Below are 17,256 nucleotides of genomic sequence, written 5' to 3'. Positions count from 1 at the left end.
CAGGAAATCGATAAAATTTCAGCTAATCAGAAGGAAGAACTGAGACAGGTTTTAAAAAGGCATCATAAGGTATTTTCAAATCAACGTGGCATGGTCAAAGGTTATGAATATCAATTAAAGGAGAAACCTGGCCAAGTGTTTTTCAGGAAGCCATACCAAATACACGTAGTTAGAAAGGAGGCGGTTCGAAAGGAGATACAGTGAATGCTAGAGTGGGGTGCGATTGAAATAGCGGTCATTGAGTACAATAATCCTCTTGTTGTTGTACCAAAAAGAGACGGGAGTGTCAGATTGGTCCTGGACGCTCGTTGGTTGAATGAAATAGTGGTTAGGGAAAGTGATAGACTACAGAACATGGACGAGTTAATGCAAAAATTCCGGGGAGTAAAATTCTTAACCTCTATGGACATCACGTTTTGATATTGCAATTTGCCACTGGCGGAAAGTTCAAGGAAGTACACAGCTTTCTTGTGCAAAGGAGTTTGTTACCAATACCGTGTGGTACCTTTCGGACTTAATATCTCTGTTTGTGCTTTCGTACGTGTGATGTGCCATGTTTTAGGGCCAGCCTTAATTAATAAAATCACAGTCTACGTAGATGATCTGTTAATAGCAGCTCCTACCTGGGAAGAACACATAGTTTTATTAGAGGAAGTGTTAGAGGCTATTGAGAGAGGTGGCATGAAACTAAGGATTGAAAAGACAGAGTGCGTTAAAGAGGAAATAGGTTTCTTGGGATATGTGATAAGTGGAAAAGGTATTCTGCCTGATCCAGGCAAGCTAGTAGTCATAGAAAAATTTGAGGCTGCCAGAAACAAGAAGCAGTTGAGACCGATGTTCGGTCTTTTCGGCTTCTATAGGCGTTTTGTTAGTGATCAGGCTTTTAATGCACCCTGTCTCATCTCCTGCTGAAAAATAATACCCCTTGGGTTTGGACAGCAGAATGCCAACAGGCGTTCGAGGTGCTTAAACAATCTTTAATTAATAGTCCTATTTTACATCATCCTGATTTTGAAAAACCATTCTGTATGTCTGTTGATGCTAGTGGCTATGGTATAGCTTTGGAGATATTTCAAGTAGAAATACAGAACGAAGAAGTAGTGCACATGACTATAGCTTTCGCAAGTCGATCTTTACAGGCAGCAGAGAGAAATTATGGCATCTCAGAACTGGAAGCATTGGCAATTGTATTTGGGGTACAGAAATTTGTGCAGTATCTATTAGGTCACAAGATAATTGTTTACAGTGACCATAAGGCGTTGACCTTTTTAAAGACCTGTAAGTTGAGGAATGCTCGTTTGGTAAGATGGTCATTGTATCTCCAGCAGTTTGACCTTGAGGTTTGATATATTCAAGGGAAAGACAATCTGGTAGCTGATGGGTTATCTAGAAGTGCGGAGCTATGTGATGACGCGGGAATTACAGCAACAGACCTAAATGAAGTTCGAATGTTTGCATTGCACGAAGTAAAGGAAGAAAGTGCATTAAAGAGAGTGATTAAGAACTTGAGACATGAGCAGAATGCAGATGACCAGCTGAAATTAGTAAAGAGCTATTCGGGAGATGCGAACTATCCTAAGGTTTCGCAATACCATTGTCTGCATAAAGGTATTCTGTTTAGAAGGAAAAATGTAGGAGTTTCGGAGTGGAAGCTGTGCTTTCCCTCACAACATGTAGACTTACTAATCGACTATGTACACCTGAGGTATGGGCACTATGGTGCAAAGAAGTGCATTGCAAAATTAAAAGAGAAAGTTGTGTTTGACAACATGTACCGCCGTGTTGCCAAGCGTCTAGCACCTTGTGTAGTGTGCCAGAAAGTCCGTGCTGCTAACACCAGAATACAAGGGGATGTGCATTCAGCAGAGCCAACTGAAACCCTAGAATTACTGGCTTGTGATTTGTTTGGACCTCTTCCTGCTTCAAGATGTGGGTGCACCCATGTTTTTGTTGTTGTGGATGGATTTAGTAAATATGTTAAGCTATACCTAATTAAAAGAGCAAATGCCGGAGTGAAACATCTGAAAATATCTGCGTATTTTCCCCAAAGAAATATGAGTGAACGTATTATGAGAGAATTGAATAGGCTTTGCATTACTTACTGTGCTCGGAAACACTCAAGTTGGACAGAGCACATGAAGTATTTTGAGAATGTAATTAATAACTTAAGGCATGACGCAACTGGTTTTGCGCCTTGCGAATTGATGTTTGGCCAAGAACCGCACAATGTGATTGCAGATATGGTAGAATTCCCTATTCTAACGCAAATATCCACAGACGAGAGAAGTTATAGACTAGGGCAAATACAAGAACAAGAGTATTGGAAAGGAAGAAGCGTCATGACGCAAAAGCTGCACACACCAGTTTTGAAATAGGTCAGTTAGTCCTTGTAAAAACCAAGGAAAAATCAAAGGAAGTAAATGCAGAAGCAAAGAAATTCATGTTCGTATACCAAGTATATTTCAGGATCATAGGAAACCCACATGCCAATGCATATAGGCTAGAGTACCCTAAGAGTAAAAGGCTATTCGGTCTCAGGAACGTGATCGACCTAAGGAAGTTCATAGGTAGTGAATGAATTCTGTAGGGAGGAGATTGTTCTGTAACCTCTACACGGTGTGGCAGCTGTGCAGTCCCAGCTGTGTGAGATCTTCTTTCCTTTTCAGGTCTCAGTCATTCTTCATCTTTCCTATCTACCTAAGTTTCGACTCCTTCTTTGCAAAACTAAAATTTTCTGTCATGGCTATCAAGCCATGAGTTCTATAACCATTCTATCCACCGATTAGTGGAGAAAATACCTAAAGTGACAAACCTAATACTGACATAAACAATAGAGAAGTATGACGTAATTAAGATACAAATGTATTTGAGTAACAAGTATGTATAGAACCCTGGTAATATTGTAAGTACAAAGTGTTGTTTTATTGGAAATGGTACCACAATAACATTTAAAAGAGATATACAAGGTCGTTTAGAAGCAGGATCTGAAGTGGCAATGAGACCTAGTGTATGCATTAGAGCTAACTAATAAATAGCAAGATTGAGTGCTTAGTGTTATGAAAAATAGACAGATAAGTTGTAAAAATGAACTCACTTTGTGTAGCAAGGAATGGCAGTGTAATAGAATTGAGTAGTGTTTGTGGTTGAGACGGGAAGGACACGTCCCTGAAGTATTTATAAGGTTGGAGCTGGCCATTATTTTGGTGTTGGGTGTGCAGTGACACACCTACATGTATTGAGGTTATGAGTTGGAAGCGTGAATGCGACTATAGGTAACCATATGTTAGATGAGAAAGAGCAGCTCATGGTCTTCTATAGGTTTAAGGAATTTAGCATTACGCTCGTCCATAATTACTTAATGCACTTTAGTGGTAGGTCGAGAGAGACTACCTGTGGTTTCAGCGTCCGATCGAGTGGAAATGGATTGCCACGTGAGCAAACTTATCAGCTGCAATACACTATAGATATGAAATAAATGTGCTATCTTATGCTTTAAATTTTAATGGAGTGAGTATTACTTAAGTTCATACACTAGCAAAGTAAGTAAGTACATAATTGCAGATGTGGAACTGACACAGCAGCAGAGGACCAATAAGTGGATTTAGTAGTCAACTAAACGTAGTGTGTTTTGAACACTCAGTACTGTACTATTACCACAAGTTACTCACATGTACAAAGAGGCTGAGAAGACAACTACTAATCAAATATACTCATAGTATCTCTAAGAATAAGGTAATCGAAGATGAGTCAGTTAAGTAAATAAAATACAGATTTGTCAGGAATGTACCGAGCATTGGTTCAGTGTTTCGGCCCAGAAATAATAAATTGAGATTAAATAGGATTTATGATTTATGCCTTTAGCATAAATTTTCTCTAGTACGTGAATAACGGCGTTTTGAGCCATTTGTTTACCGATTTTATGACAGTTAAGTAACCGCAAGAGTAAACTGTTAACTATGTTCCAGCAACATATTGAAAGATAAAATGTATATATATCCCCATTTCATTGTGACCCACCCTTAGATTTTAAATGAACAGAGTCTGAGGCACACTTTTTGTTTGTTCTACAGGACAAACCAGATAATGGCAGCCTGGTAGTTGCGTGAAAGCGTGGAGTGACTAGGACACCACTTGTAGTGAGCCTTCCCTTTCCCCATGAAGGACGCACACCATAGCAACTTCGCCCCCTCTACCCATGTGAATGGAAGTGTAGAACGCTAGCGAAAGCGGCTACAACCACGTCTGTAAAAATGAAATTGTCACGATTTGTGAAATTTTCTTTCAGGTTTAGAAAAGACTGCTAAGATATAATTATCTGTTTATGTATCATGAATAACTGTGTTATTTTCTTCGAATTTGTGTATGTAAAAAGATTTACAGACAATTTAATGGATTTACGATTTTCGTAATTTTACATACTTTTATGTGTTTGTCTGTCTAAGGCAATATGTATGCCAAGGTGTTTCATTGATTTTGCTTAAATTTTGAGTGATAATTTTGCTAAGAGGCAGTGAACATCCCAGCAATTTAAATAATTGAAGTAGATAATAAGTTTTCTTTTAATATTTCTATATGTTACATATCAATTTTAATTTTTCATAGGGAGTGAAGCTGTACTCTTGTTTCCCTTTTTGTAATTAATTTTTTTTTCATTTACATTAAAAAAAATAAGTAGAGGGTGATGTAGGGAAGCAGCCTACTCACGCCTTATAAAATTCACATCAGTCTTTCCATTGTGTGCCAGCCAGTCCGCTGTAACTAGCTCTGACGTCATAAATGTTTCGCAATACTTTAAAAATCAAGTAAATAACCTGAAGCGTTTCTAGCATGTCAGGAGTAATACTACATCAATATGTGTTGAATATCAGTTCAATAACTTTAACCATTTACGAAATTTGGACGTTTTTCTGTAAAAGTCATTGGCACACCAGAAAAGAGCTAGAAACTTAAAAATAATAATTTAGTAGAAAAAGTATTATGGATCTCACAAATTAAAATTTTTGTTGAAATTCATAATTTTCTGGTTTTTGTCTTAGAAATTAAGGAAGCAAGATAGATTAAGTAAGCGAATGAATAAAGCTAGGATGTTTAAATTTAAATAGAAGGGAGATCTGCTATGATCATAAAAATGTGAGAAGTTTCAACAGAATAACTATAAAACTATAGCTGTAGCGTATCTCCAAAGAGCAAGTTCAGAGCTCGTCTACTGTGTGTGATGTAATTAAGTTAATTCTCTCGCCCAAAATATTTGACTTAGCCACGTCAGACTTTTATTATGATTACTTACTTGTGTGCTGATTGCACAATTAAATTGAAAGCTTCATCGGCCATCAGCAAAGGAAGCAATGATTTATTCGATAACTTAAAGTGATGCATTACTAGCCCAGCGGCTAGTCGGGAGAGCAGATTTGATCAGGCATTCCCTTAGCCGTCCACAGCGCGGCTTTATATGTAAGAACGCTGCGCGAAAAAAGGAAGGCCCCAGTTCTCTTCAGACACTGATTAGCATACCACCTGTGCCGGGAGTTGCGTCGCGTCGGTATCGTTGATATAAACAGCCTCGGATGCAGTAATAAGTTACTCGGGATACGCGTAATCATGAAATCGTTTTCGAGTGAAGTGTTAATTTTGGGATGACGTCAATGATGTATCTTTAGTTTGCGTATGTCGTATTTTCACGTGCCGCCGCAAGAAAGACATTCTACCATTATTAGCGTGGCGTTTGATGAACATTATCATCAAATTATGGCGAGCATTCATTTAAACATTTAATTTGAACAGTTATAGTTGCATCAGCGCATTAGACTCTGAACTGCTCTGGTAGTTGGATTGTGTTGATTCTTTCTGGTCTGTGACTTTCAGAGTTTAGTGAACATTTTAGAGAGAATAGTTTTTGATTATGAATCCCAGACAATCTCCTAATTCCTCAGAGCTATAAGCTGTAGCTATAAATGTATTTCTCAGATGAAGTGGGCACTAGGAATTCTAATTACAGGCTTCACGTTTTGCTATTCACTCTCTGGTTGCCAGTATTGTAGTTAGAGAGCCAGTGTTGAGAACGGCAAACAACAGCATTAAATAGATAATAGGAACATTAACAATTATTCCACCCGCCGCCCCACAAGTGGTTCACTATGCAATTTTTTTTAAAGTTTTTCACATTTTCGCACTCGTTATCGTTCAAATTTTCACATAGTAACAGTTAAATTATACATCATTAAAAAAAAAAACATAAGTAATCATACATATACATGTCATATATTTTCTTAGCATAAACATAATACAGTTACACATAAACATGTTTACATCGTCATTACATAGCTATAAATTATTACATTATGTCACATTTGATTACATGAATTGCAGTTATTTATATTATCTTTTACGGTTTTACTGCGTTTTTATCGATGTTTTTTGTCATGTCATCTGAAATTGAGATGGGTTAGACACAACATTCATTACATAGTAGGCACGACCAGGCGTTTTAACTGCTCAATAAATATTCAAAATAATAAGAGAAGGAAAACAGTTAGATTCCTCGTGTTTTGTGCGTGTGTGTATAGTGTCTGTGTGGCCTTGGCTACTGGTAGATGCTTTTCTTGTCGAGAGATGTGCGTTCAATCTATTTCTCGAAGTAAAAGATCACTTCACAGATGATGTCTGTAGGTTCGTCAGGTGTCATACCAAGTCCGTGGTACCTACAGTCACATATGTTCCGTGAGAAGTTAATATATCATTCACTGCTACGTAATCATAAATTTTACCTTAATATTCAATCTTCTTGGTAGTGCTGCGGCGTTGAAAGAAAAATTCTTCTGTCTTGAACTGCGCCACCGGTACAGCTGAAATGAAAATTCCTATAGTACTTATTATTGATGTTGTAGCGAATAGAGGTTTGCGAGTTGCTTAGCAATGTTTTCATGGATATGACTTTGACATTATTTAGCATGAAATACTCTAAGATCTCGGTGTGTGTATAGCCCAATAATTTTGTTAGTTCCAGGATGTTGTATCAGATACGCACCAGTATGCTGTATGTTAACAATAATATAAGGTCCTTCAAATAGCAGACGCCATTTAGCATTGCGTCGCTTGAGTGCTACAGATTTATGATGAGTACGAAGTAGTACACGCATTCCTGCCTCGAATTTTTATTTTCTTTTTGCTATGTTTGTGTGATGTTTGTTTCGTATCTGTGCGTGATGTTTCAGTGTAGTCAGTACTTCTCTTATTTTCTGTTCAGGTGTGATTTCCTTGTTTGACAACTTAGGTAATGGTTCTATCCATTGATCGTTCTGTTTGCAATTGAACATGATCTCGTTAGGTGTGTAGTTTGTATTGTAAATATTTAAGTTATTGTGTACGTTTTTGAAAAGATTTAGGTAGGACACCCAATTAGTATGTTTTGATGAAATATCGGTCCTCATGAATCGGTTTAGTGCTCGGAAAAGTCTCTCAGTCGCGTTACATTGTGGACTAAACCTTGAAATAAATATACTTTTAATGTTATTGTCCTTCAAGAAATTTCTCCATTTGTACCCAGAGTAGTATGCTGCATTATCTGACAGAATTGCTTTAGGTTTTTCCACGTGCGTCAAGTAATCACTTGAGGATCGGCATATTATAGCAATTGCAGTGGCGGACTTTAAAGCATAAAGTTTTACATGTTTAGAAAAAAAAAGCTAGGATATATTTGACGCCTCCAGAGCTTGCTGGATGCGGTCCACTTATGTCAATACACAGAATTTCCAGGGATTTGCTCGGTAAAATAGAATGTAAATGTGTTTTCGTGGAAAAATTCTGAGGTTTTGATCCTTGACATACGACACATGTTTTCAGTTCCCTGTGAATTTTTCTTCTCATATTGCTAAAATAACAGTATGTGCTGAGTTTTGCCAAACACTTTTTCGTACCATAATGACCCCAAACTAAGTATGTGTGCCAAATCAAATTATGTTCAGACTCTCTGGGAATGCATACACACCAGTTAGTAGCATCTGGACGTGAGCGATAAAATAATACATCATTGTGTAACTTGTAATACTTAGTCAAAGGATGATTGTGTTTTTCTACCAGTAATGTTATTATCTTATAGCAGTGCGGATCAGATTTTTGTAATTTAGCCATGTTTCTGCACATATCAATATAATATTCATGATACTGCTTGTCTTGCAGTAAGAGAATCCTGTAGTCATTTATGTTTTCTAAGTCACTGTAGGTTTCATTCATACCTTGTGGAAGTCTAGACAAAGTGTCGGCAATGGTGTTGTCCTTACCTTTTATGTACTTAATTTCAAAAGAGTAGTTCCGAAGACTAACTGCCCATCGTGATAGTCTAGGATGTACAAGTTTACAAGTTAACAAAAATGTCAGGGCCTGGTGATCGGTATAAATTACTGTATGTTTGCCAAATAAATAATAACTGAATTTCTTGAATGCCCAGACTTGTACACTCACTTTCACTTAGAGTACGACTTGCAAGTCCAATAATTCTTATCTGTTCCTTTTCTTTATTCTTTACAACTTGAAATAGGCAACAGCCCAAGCCAGAACATGAAGTGTCACAAGTCAGACAAAAATCTAAATTGAAATCTGGATGGCTCAATTTGTTTGCATTCACTAAAGCATGTTTAATTGTATTGAAATCATTCTGGCGCTGTTCCAACCAGATCCCAACTTGATTCTTTCTGAGTAGATTTAACAGATGTTTACTGTTCAAAAGTGGTTGTGGCAAAAAACGCCTGAAAAATGAACATAGCCCTAGGAATGATTTTACCTGCTTTTTTGTTCGAGGGCTAGGAAAGTTTCTGATAGCATCTAATTTACTGGGATCAGGACGTATGCCCTGTGAACTAATGATTTGTCCTAAATATTTTATTTCACTGCAACCAAATTTTGATTTTCTAAGATTGACTGACTCCAGCTTGTGCAATTTTTTCTAAAATTTTTTGAAGTGTGTCAATGTGTTCATTCCAAGTCTGTGTAGCTATCAGTATATCATCTACATAGTGTGTGACTGTCTCAACTAAATAATCGCCAAGCATGGTATCCAGGGCTGTAATGAATACTCCAGAACTGACATTCAATCCGAAGGGTGCAACACAAAAATGATAGGTTCACCCCCCCCCCCCCCAAATACAAATGCAGTATATTTCCGAGAATCAGGAGTGATACCTACTTGCCAAAATGAATTAGCGAGATCTATTGTGGAAAAATTTTTGCATCTAGAAATTTCTGTAATTGCTCTTCTAAATTTTCGGGTTTTGTGTGAACCGGTAAAATTATTTAATTAATTGCTCGTGCGTCTAACACTAGCCTAATGCTACCGTTTGGTTTTTTGACAACAAGTAAAGGACTACAGTAACGTGAGGTGGAGGGTTCAATGATTTTCCAGTCTAACATTTGTTTTAGTTCTTGCCACACAGCAGGTCGTTGAGATAACGGTACGTTATGTGTTGTGGTAGAAGATCTTGTGAGGCTTAACTTCAATCTTGTAAACATACGTGTTGATAACACCTTATCATTTGGTAAAAACTTTAAATATTTGGATAACACTTCCTGTAGTTTCATACGTTCATGTACACTGAGAGCTGTAGTTTCATTTATCTTACGATCAATCAATGTTTTGAAGTCCATTAGCTCTGTGTCAGATGAATGTGTGTGCGTGTCTTGAATGTCATTGTCAAGTACTAACTGAACCTTGTACCCTGTACAGTGTTTGTCATGCTTTAGAGTTCTCCTGTCCAAATCAATAATAATTACAGTGCCTTTATCATTTAAAATACTTTTACCCTTGGAGAAGTCTATAATGCAGTCCTTCTCGCTCATAATATCTAATCCTAATATGCAATTTGTCACAAGGTTTTGTACAACCAGGAATGGCCATTGTACGGTTCCATCACCAATTTTAATGTTTACAAACACTTGCTTCTTAACCCTACATGTTATTTTACAGTTTAGGGCAGGAAACTCAGGCACAGGCTCCAATTCACACATCTTTTTATAGAAATTAAAAGACAAAACGCTCACAGCTGCACCTGTATCTAAGATAATAGTAGTTGGAATCCCACCTATTACACCAGTAGTAGAGGCTAAAACAATTTCATTTGTGTTTGAACGACACTGTGTACTGTCTTGTAAAAGTTCATCTGATATATTCTCATTCTGGTTGTATCTTATAAATAAAACAGGTAGTTTTTGTTTACAATTATTAGACATATCAATATTTTGTTGTTCAATGGTGGTGTCAAATAACTGATAAACACTGAAGTCGCCCCCCCCCCCCCCCCAAGAATTCTTCAGCCACAACCCAGAGCAAAGAAGTGACTGTTTCTAGTTTGTTGGATTAGCATTTGTATTAGGAACTGACACAGATTGAGGTTGTGTATCAGGTGTCACTTCTATTATATTCACATTCGGATATTGCCTGTTGTGATCTCCAAACTTTTGCGGTTGTTGTTGCTGTTGCGCATTATGACTTACCTGTCGGTCGTAAGGTATGCTCCAATTTCGTCCTGGTGGCTGCTGCGGTATAGCAGTGTTTGAATGAAAGTATTGATCGCTACGAGTCCAGCCTTGATGCTGTCTTGGCTCGTAGTTATTATTGTTTCTGTTTCTGTTTGTGTTTTTGTTATTATATTTGTATCCTTTGTTACCGTTACTGTTGTAGTTATTACCGCGGTGCCTTTTTGTATGGATTGCTGCATGAAGTGTTATTACTGTTGTAACTGTTGTTTGTATTGGAACACGCGTGTTGATTTTGATTTCCGTATTGAGACAGCACGTGAGTTTGCTGTTTTTGCTGTACCGCGTATCCAACTGTCGGCGCGCCAGAATTGAGTTGGCAAGCCTGCATGTTTTGCATACCACTGATATAAACATTGTGGCTGCTGGTTTGCCGCCCGAAGCGCTGATCTTCTAGTAACGTGTCAACCGAACCTAAAGCTGTTAAAAAATAATCTGGATCGTCATCCGGAACATGTTTTTCTTTAATGTTGAAAGGCAATTTGGCCTTCAACCCACGGAGTATAACACGTGTTGCGACTGGTTAGTCCAAAAAATGTCCCATGTTCAAGTATTTTTCTAAATATCTGCGTAAGTTACCAATTTTACTGTTAAAAGTTTCAGGTTCTAAAATTTGCCTTCTTAGTCGCTCCTGAACGGATTGCGACCAGAATTTGTTCAGAAGCGTCCGCAGCTCGTGGTCGTGCGGTAGCGTTCTCGACTCCCGCGCCCGGGTTCCCGGGTTCGATTCCCTGCGGGGTTAGGGATTTTCTCTGCCTCGCGATGACTGGGTGTTTTGTGATGTCCTTAGGTTAGTTAGGTTTAAGTAGTTCTAAGTTCTAGGGGACTGATGACCATAAATGTTAAGTCCCATAGTGCTCAGAGCCATTTGTTCAGAAAGGCACGCTCAAACTCACTGTATGTGGTACATACGTCAGCTTGGCTGTATGCACAGACAGCTGCATCGCCTTGGATGTAACCGACAATATATGAAATCTTTTTCCGGTACTCCAAGTGCTTGGAAATGCGTTACTAAAAGATTCAAGAAAAATCACCGGATGAATGGTTCGTTTTTTTGGGATAAAAGTCTGAAATTGCCTGTGTTTTATTAAGCTTTCTTCTTCCTTTGCATTATGATATGGATCTGTTCCACTGTAATTACTGTAATGTTCAGATGGCGAGTAATTACGATAATATTGCTGTGGTTTACCATGATAATAGCTTGCACGACGTGGTATGTGTTGTTGTGGCGTGTTTTATTTTTTCTTGTGTGTTTGTCGTCTGCGGTATGTGTGCGTCATACTCGTATGTATATTGGTTTCTAAACTGTACATTTTGACTGGTATTTTCGTTACATTCAGACTGTGGTTGATCCTTGAATTGTTTCATTGGTGCAGTGACAGACTGTACTGCATCATAAATCAGCTGTTTGTTATTAGTGATGTATTCCGCTACGGAGTCTTGCACAATTGTTGGTAAATTTTGACATATGCATCTATCAAAATGCTTGTCTTTGTTCTCTACCAAATCATGAAATTCTTTATTAATATTTTGAAAATGAGCTGTGGCTTCAGATTGTAATCTGTCAGTCAGGTGTTGTTCAACATCGTCAAATTTATTCTGCACGTCAGTAATTCGTTTTTCAAGGTGGTCATGTACTGAAGGATATGTTTGAAATTGTTCAGTAAGAGCTTCACATGTGACATTAAGGTTTTTTACTTGTGTCTGTAAAAGTGCTACGTCATTTGTAGTCTTTTCTAGTATCGTATTAAGCTTGAAAAATTTCGTACTGAGTTCAGTCATCTGTTTGGTCAGTGTGGCGTCTATAAGTTCCACACGTTTACATAAAGTGCCATTACATGTCTTGATTGCTATGAGGTCAGACTTAATTTCGTCATTTTGTGTCTTAACTGTTCATTTTGCGTCTTTAAGGTTGCCATATTTTCTGCGATTTGTTTTATTAGCATTTGTAACATGGTGGCAATGTTTACTGTTTGCAAGGTCCCTGCCCCCGCCGCGTCATTAGACGTGACGTCATGTATTAACATGGGCTCTGACTGAGACTTTGAAATTTTTGTGGTGGACGGTCTATTGTCAAAATTTCCGTTAACACTTGCGTCAATATTTGATGAATCGTCACTACCAGTTTCTGTCGTAAAGTCATTTTGTAACATTTGTCTCGTGTCCGGGTCGGATTGCGTCTGAATAGTATGTCTTTGCTGTTCCATCTTTGCGTATTGTTTTCTAGTTATGATCATGCCACACGTTATATATGTTTCAAGAAAATAAAGTTTGACACTGGTTTCAAAATAAAATGCAGTTGAACATGAATCGCTCGTAGCAACAATGGCTGTATGTTGATTTAAAATGTAAACTGAATATCGGATTATTCTTAATGGCTGCTGGCCATGTTACAACGTATCGTACAGAAGTCGGCCATATTGTACACTCGTGTATTGGTATTGTTGCAGAAGTTATTGTTTAAGGAAAAGTACTGAGAACGAAATTTATCACTGAAAACTGCTACGCGCGAAAGAAATACTACAGAATCTACCAATACACTGAATTATGCGTCTGGTCAAGCCTGCCGATGCAAAGATGCTGCGTCTTACCTTATTTTGCTGGAAGCTTCGTTGCGTCTTCCCGCAAAATTTTAGAATTGGAAAATATCTTCAGATGTTTGTAATTTCTCATATATTCACGTCCAGGGCCAGAAAGTTGATTTTTCACATGAAACAAAGAGAACAATGTAACAAATGACAAAATGAGAAGTCCGACACGCAGTCGCCAATATAAAATAAATAAATAAAAAAAACCAGTACATAGAAAGAGTGCCACAAGACAAATTGCCTATTGTGACAACCCATGGGAAAATCGTACAAGTACCACATTTTAAGTACCTGGAAGAAATCATCCAGCCATCAGGGATCAACCTAAAGGCCAATGAGGAAAGAACAAAAAAACTACAGAAAGCATATAAACTCACGTGCAACTATTATAACAAAAAGTCCATATCCATTAACGCAAAACTGAGGCACTACAACACTGTCGTACTTCCGGAGGCACTGTATGCATCTGAAACAACACAAATAGGTGAGCAAACTAAAATCAAAGAAATAGAGAAACAAGAAAGGAAAATTCTCAGGAAAATTTTTGGCCCGATACAAGAGCAAGGAATCTGGAAGAAGAGACCAGCATCAGAATTATATAAATACACAGACAAGATTACGGATACAATAAGGAAAAGAAGAATGCAGTTCTATGGACATATCCACAGGATGAATGAAAACAGTATTTCAAAGCGAATTCTTGAAGTCATCAACTCAGGCAGGGGAAAAACAAAATGGATAAAAGAAGTTGAAGAGGACTTCAGACAAGCACACATAACAGTAAACGATGCAGAAAATAGAAATGAATTCAGGAAGATCATCAAAGAACATAAATTTGACAGCACAACACAGAAGAGACCAGGATGCAAATGGACAGCGGAGCGAAAGAAACAACACAGTGAACACATGAAAAATATTTGGGTTCAGAAAAAACATAAACAATCATCATAAAGGAATTCAAGTTCAAACGCTCTCTTAAATGGGAATAATCGAAAATAATAATAATAATAATAATAATAATAATAATAATAATAATAATAATTAATTTATATGTATGATAGTAATTGGTTGTAATTAATATTTGCTTATCTGGAACATGGACGTTTAATTATTTGGTATCAGACGCTTGACAATGGCTTTTTCGTAAATGCAATGTTATTCGTAGTTGACCGTGAAATAAGACTCAAATAATCGGACTTCGTACTTAAGTCGTTTCCAAAGACTGCTGCGGTAGGTGCGGACTCAAAGTCTCAATATTAGAATATTTTGCCAGCCATGTCAATACGTCGTACAGAGGTGACTGTCTACTAAACATAAACAAGTTTACACAGTTAGTTAAATCAGATATATTCAACGAATAAGCCTACAGTTAGATAATTCAACTTACTTTCATAAATATAGAATCTTTACAGGGTCGAGTGCCTAGTGAGATTGCAACTCGCAGTGTTCTTATGTAACATCCAATATGGCGGTGTGCCAGTTAATAAAATATACGTGCTTCCCGGACCAGTTATTGTACAAGACCTACTTCTTCTTAATGAAACATAAGAGTGTCGTAATTGTATTTTGTTTTATCAGCGGCATAGCGCTGCAGTTCTGTGCCATAGGCTTTATTTATTTGTCAGAGATTAATTATTTAATTAAGATTTCGCGTTTCCAAGGAAACTCAAGCACGCCATGCAAATGTGCCTTTATATCCTCCCTCGGGCATGGGTGTGTGTGTGTGTGTGTGTGTGTGTGTGTGTGTGTGTGTGTGTGTGTGTTTGCCCTTAGGATAATTTAGGTTAAGTAGTGTGTAAGCTTAGGGACTGATGAGCTTAGCAGTTAAGTCCCATAAGATTTCACACACATTTGAACATTTTGAACAATCTCCGGACCGAGGCAGCTGTGAAGCTGTTGCTGTATCAGACCAGTCCAGAAGACATCTTAGGCGTTTAGTTACCGTGGACAAGAGATTTATTTTTCACTTTTACTTCGCGTCATATGAGCACAGCAGTCAGTAGAAACATGTAGATTCACCAGTCATAACAAAGGCACAGACCAGATTTTCCTCCGAAAAGTTGTTACACAGAATTGTTTTGGACTGTCGTGGAGTGGTACTAACGGAATAGTCTCGTTATAGGAAAATTGTCACAGGAACATGCTATCGAAACTTCCTGACGATATTCTGGTTAGGCTGTCAATACGAAGCAGTCGAGGAAAGTTGAGAGTTTATTCCAGTGGCTCAATCCAGCTATATCTGGACAAGAAACAACCACCACTGCTGGTACCTCGTGCAATGAAATTGAGCCTCAACGCTTGATATGGCATTCAGAGATTTCTTTTTCTTTATTCTGATAAAGAAACTATTGCGTGATAAGTACTTCCAGAAGGACGACGAGGTTTTTTTTTTTTAGGAGTGAAGTATTTTCTTTTACCCTTGTGCGCCACTCAGAAACTAAGAAGGATTGCGGGCGTGTGGAGGACACAGAATTCGCAGAGCCGGCTTCTAGAGACTCAGACGGCTAATCTCTGGGGGCTCTGCGGTGCGTAGCGAGGCGGCAGCTGCAGCAAAAGCAGCGGCTGATGCGCTAATTGGGGTTGGCAGCTGCCACACACGGCTCAGCCTTCGCCTGCCTCTCCAGGCCACCCGCAACACATGCGCGAGTTCACAAGGGCACACAGAGCTCCGCAACATCAGCCGGATAACATTTAATTCCGCGCCTTACATTAATCTGAGCACTTAACCAGCTTGTCAGCTTGTTGTGTAACACGTAGCAATACGAACCTTCTCCCTCAATGAATATATCCTCATTCAAACCTTTTTTCGAGATGTAGGTAAGAATATAAAGGAGGTGTTTTAAAGACATTCATTGGTTTTCATTCAACTCAATATTCTGCGGTGCTAGTACATCCGATAAATCTGAAGTTCCGTATAGAAGTAGAAAGCTTTTATTTTCAAAAGAACCACCTACACTACAGGCCATTAAAATTGCTACACCAAGAAGAAATGTGAATGATAAACGGGTATTCATTGGACAGATATATTATACTAGTACTGACATGTGATTACTTTTTCACGCAATTTGGGTGCATAGATCCTGAGAATTCGGTACCCAGAACAACCACTTATGGCCGTAATAACGGCCTTGATACACCTGGGCATTGAGTCAAACAGAGCTTCGATGGCGTGTACAGGTACAGCTGCCCATGTAGTTACAACACCATACCACAGTTCATCAAGTGTGGAGACTGGCGTATTGTGACGAGCCAGTTGCTCGGCCACCATTCATCGTTTTCAGTTGGTGAGAGATCTGGAGAATGTGCTTGCCAGGGCAGCAGTCGAACATTTTCTGTATCCAGAAAGGCCCGTAAAGGACCTGTAACATGCGGTCCTACATTATCCTGCTGAAATTTAGGTTTTCGCAGAGATCGAATAAAGGGTAGGGCCACGGGTCGTAAAACATCTGAAATGTAACGTCCACTGTTCAAAGTGCCGTCAATGCGGACAAGAGGTGACCGAGACGTGTAACCAATGGCAACTCGTACCATCACGCCGGGTGATAAGCCAGTATGGCGATGACGACTACACGCTTCCAATATGCGTTCACCGCGATGTCGCCAACACGGATGCGACCATCACGATGCTGTAAACAGAACCTGGATTAATGCGAAAAAATGACGTTTTGCCATTCGAGCACCCAGGTTCGTCGTTGAGTACACCGTCGCCGGCGCTCCTGTCTGTGAAGGAGCGTCAAGGGTAACCGCAGCCATGGTCTCCGAGCTGATACGCCATGCTGCTGCAAACGTCGTCGAACTGTTGGTGCAGATTGTTGTTGTCTTGCAAACGTCCCCATCTGTTAACTCAGGGATCGAGACGAGGCTGCACGATTCGTTATAGCCATGCAGATAAGATGCCTGTCATGTCGACTGCTAGTGATACGAGGCCGTTGGGCTCCAGCACGGCGTTCCATATCACCCTCCTAAACCCACCGATTCCATATTCTGCTAACAGTCATTGGACATCGACCAACGCGAGCAGCAATGTAGCGATACTATAAACCGGAATCACGATAGGCTACAATCCGATCTTAATCAAAGTCGGAAACGTGATGGTACGCATTTCTCCTCCTTATAAGAGGCATCAGAACAACGTTTCACCAGG

This window comes from Schistocerca serialis, chromosome 2 (assembly GCF_023864345.2).
Source record: "Schistocerca serialis cubense isolate TAMUIC-IGC-003099 chromosome 2, iqSchSeri2.2, whole genome shotgun sequence".
Lineage (NCBI taxonomy): Eukaryota > Metazoa > Arthropoda > Insecta > Orthoptera > Acrididae > Schistocerca > Schistocerca serialis.
This window is presented reverse-complemented; position numbering follows the sequence as displayed.